This window comes from Coregonus clupeaformis, chromosome 7 (genome assembly GCF_020615455.1).
Source record: "Coregonus clupeaformis isolate EN_2021a chromosome 7, ASM2061545v1, whole genome shotgun sequence".
Classification (NCBI taxonomy): Eukaryota; Metazoa; Chordata; class Actinopteri; order Salmoniformes; family Salmonidae; genus Coregonus; species Coregonus clupeaformis.
In genome coordinates this window covers 6,799,302-6,803,506 of record NC_059198.1, presented here as the reverse complement: position 1 = coordinate 6,803,506, position 4,205 = coordinate 6,799,302, and the positions used below count along the sequence as shown (strand labels likewise).

Sequence of the window (4,205 nt, the reverse complement as noted above, 5' to 3'; positions counted from 1 at the left end):
ATGCTTGAAACACATTGTAAATGAAAATACAGGAATTATAATTCAAATACCATTTTAGTATACTTCTGATTTATGATAAACATAATAAAATGTACTTCAGGTGTATTCAAAGTATATTTGTTTTGCTCTTTATCTAATATACTAAGAATATACTTAAATACAAAAAAGTAACCCAATTTAGATTACTGAAAATGTATTTAATTTACTTAAACGCTAATAGATGCATTAAATGTAACCTATATGACCAAAAGTATGTGGACACCTGCTCGTCAAACATCTTAATCCAAAATAATGGGCATTGATATGGAGTTGGTCCCGCCTTTGCTGGTTTGCAGTCGGTGTTCCAATTCATCCCAAAGGTATTCGATGTGGTTGAGGTCAGGGCTCTGTGCAGGACAGTCAAGTTCTTCCACACTGATCTCAACAAAACATTTCTGTATGGACCTCGCTTTATGCACGACGGCATTGTCATGCTGAAACAGGAAAGGGCCTTCCCCAAACTGTTGCCAAGAAGTTGGTAGCACAGAATCGTCTAGAATGTCATTGCATGATGTAGTGTTAAGATTTCCCTTCACTGGAACTAAGGGGCCTAGCCCGAACCATGAAAAACAGCTCCAGACCATTATTCCTCTTCCACAAAACTTTACAGTCGGCATTATGCATTCGGCAGCTTTACACCCCTCCAGCCGACTCTTGGCATTGTAAATGGTGATCTTAGGCTTGTGTGCGGCTGCTCGGCCATGGAAACCCATTTCATGAAGCTGCTGACGAACAGTTCTTGTGCCGACGTTGCTTCCAGAGGCAGTTTGGAACTCAGTAGTGAGTATTGAAACCGAGGACAGATTATTTTTACTCACTACACGCTTCAGCACTAGCCGGTCCCGTTATGTGAGCTTGTGTGGCATATCACTTCCGACTGAGCCATTTTGTATATATAGCGTAGATTTTGGTGAACCTGACATAGAGATGGATCAGTATGGGGATGTTCTAGAGGAGGGAGAAGAAGAGGAAGAGAAGGGAGATGGTGGACGCTCAGGCCGGCCCAGACGACCCCAACAGCCACAACAGCAGCAGGCTCAAAGACACATGGGAGTCCAGATTAAAGACTACTTCTGTTGCTCTGTGATCAACACCATTTTCTGCAACTTCCTTGGGCTAGAGACCATGGCCATGCTCTACTCCTGGGTTCTTCAATTCCGGTCCTGGAGGGCCGAAACACCTCTGTTTTTCATCCTCTCCTTCTAATCAGGGGCTAATTCAGACCTGGGACACCAGGTTAGTGCAATTAACTACCAGGTAGAAATAAAAAACAGAAGTGTTTCGGCCCTCCAGGACCGGAATTGAAGAACCCTGCTCAACTCTCTTCAGGTAAGATGGCCGACATTGGATCATGACATAGCAAGGCACTCAGAAATAGGATGGTTTTCATGGTGAGCTGTGTGTGTACAATGAAGGCTCCAATCTGCCTAGGCACATTGTTATAGGTTGAAGAGTTTTAGTCCTATCAGAGATGAGACTATTTAGGGAACCCAACCATCATTGTGTAATTCGAGAGTAATACAATACGCTTTCTGAAAGTGCCATTGGTTTAGTATGTGTAAAACATAACCAGTGAAGCTACCATTTTAGTGACATTGAAATCAGAAAGGCACAACACCATTTACTCCCCTGTCTCTGTCCTTGTACTTCACCTCTCAGGTGAGGAATAGGATGGTCAAGGGCACGCTGGAGTGCAGCGGTCACACTTACAGGACCAACACGGCTGCTGTGCTGGTGACCCTCTTTGCGCTGGCCAGTTTCTTCCTCTACATCTTCCTCATTCTTCATCCCATTAATATTTATCTTCCTGATGTAAGGATCAGTCCATATGACAGCTGGCCATATGACAGCTCGTCATCACATTCTACTAGTTTCGATGTCTCCAAATGCTACCGCCCCCCGAGTTCTGAGAGGATAGGATCATAAAAAGAGAGTCAGTACACAGATGTTGTCTGGACGAGTACCTTAATGGTTAACTGCGTGTCAAATGGGATGTTCAAATTAATGTATTACTATTTAGTAAGCTTTACTGATTGCCTCATAAACGTAAGAATGTATAATCACATAGCCTATGAATAGACCAAGCATTGTGTACATTAATACAGAGTCTGCAGAATAATACTGATTTACTTTCCATATTCCCATCGCTCCTCATTCTAAGAGAGGTCTTGGTGGAACCCTGCTTGATGGTCTCTGAGCTTGGCACCCAACACAGTTTTTACTCTTTACCCTGTCAAAAACCTTTCTGCAGAATGAATGCTCAGCAAATATTTCACAGAATCGTAGCAATATTCTTTCAATTCGACTTACACAACTAAAACACACACAGACACTGTAATAAATGAATTAGCAGAGCCTTCTTCAGTTACTGGTCTTTATTGTAATCATATGCCCCCTGTTGGTGCATCAACAACACTAGCACCATGTATTTAACAGGTGTATCATTGTGTTATTATTTGATACATCATTAGAATTGTTCCTCATGCATCCCCTTGTCATGGTCTACTGGTCATACCATACGAGTGTCTGTGTGTTTGTTCACGTCCTTCCTTTTTCTACAGATGGCTTTTGTACGGCTATTGTCATTAGTTTAACCATAGTGAGTCTCTAGCACAGTAATACACTGCAGAGTCCTCTGACTTCAACTGGCTCATGTGCAGATAGAAGTTAGAGCTGTCCTTCGATACAGTGAATCGGCCCCATACTACCGGGGTATTCCTCTTGTAAGTGTCAGAATGATTGTAAATGATCCATTCAAGTCCTTTTCCAGGTGCTTGGCGGATCCAGTGCATGTATGTAACTGCTGCTGAGAGTGATTCCACGACAGGCACATGTGAGTTTGAGGGATCCCCCAGGGGTCCCCTGGACTGACTCTTCAGCCTGTGTGAGTACGACCTGACAGTGGACACCTGAGGAGGGAGAGGAAAGACAGGTCAGATCAATCAAGGAGTCACATCAGTATCACAGCAACACAGGTTATACTGATCAGACTACAATCAGGAACTCACAGGAGGCAGCTGCAAACAGTAGCAGCAGAGATGCAGGGAACATGGTTTGTGTTGAAGCTGAACTGGTGTGAGCTGTTCTTCTCTACTCTCCAGGACTCAGAGGGACGTACTAGAACTCAGATACAGAGAGGTTTTATATAGGAGGAGGTAGAGGGAGAGAAAGGAAGAGAGGGGCTAGGTGAAATTTGCATAAAGTGAGGATATATCAAATTAATGGGAATATCAGTAGGGGAATAAATATTTAATAACCGTACAAGCTCTAAATACTCTAATGTGTTGTCCATGTAAAAAGCCAAACTTATACTGGAGTATAATGTTAGGCAACATAGTTTCACTGACTCTCCAGGAGGTTTGAGTTGAGCAGAGGAGGAGGTCAAACTAATGCTGTGTATATCTGAATAAGAGCAGGGAGAAGAGAGAGAGAGAGAGAGGAAACCTGATGAAAGAGAATAAATTACCTTTTCCAACTATCTACGTCTTTATATGAAAATTAACTCTACAAACTCATGGGCAAAAACAACCTTATTTACTAGATTTACTCTCCCATCTTGTTTTGTAAACTGTATTTGAAGAGATGAAAATGACCCTACTTACATGGCAGGAAGGCCAGGATGAGGAGAGATGTAAGAAACATGTTTCTCTGTTGAATGGCAGAAAGTGTTTGTCTGGTTATTGACAGACCGGGTGGTTGCAGTGATGAAGGTTGTGTCTGTGTGTGGCTGCCCCTCAGAGCTGGTCATTGATATACAATTTATAGCAGAGGGGATTATTTGCATAATGTCCGTCTTTCATTGACAGAGTAAACAGGAGTCAATATTAAGACATCAACCTAGGATCCGTAAAATATGCATATGCTGTACAGCTTTGACTACCTCTACAATGCTATTCTACAGTGATCTGGAGGATTTAGACCTTAGTATTAATAAAGTAGCTATCTATTACGTCAGGAGATAGAAGGTCGAAACCACCACCTACCCCACAGCAGCGCTACCATAGAACTCATGGTGAGATGTTCTAGGTCAAATAGTTAGTTAGCTCAAGGTGTCATTCACCACAGAGATTTGGAACATTAAACCTTAAATGAGTGTAGGGTGCTGTGGTTGAAGGAGGGATAAACAGTCTCTACTTAGGAAAGTGTAACTGGTTCACACCGTATGT

At 42.5% G+C, this 4,205-nt stretch overlaps 1 pseudogene; it reads right to left on the bottom strand.

The window, feature by feature from the left end:
• Positions 1-2,527: 2,527 nt before the first annotated feature.
• On the bottom strand, positions 2,528-3,090 carry LOC121570367 (annotated as a pseudogene).
• Between the last annotated feature and the right edge of the window lie 1,115 nt (positions 3,091-4,205).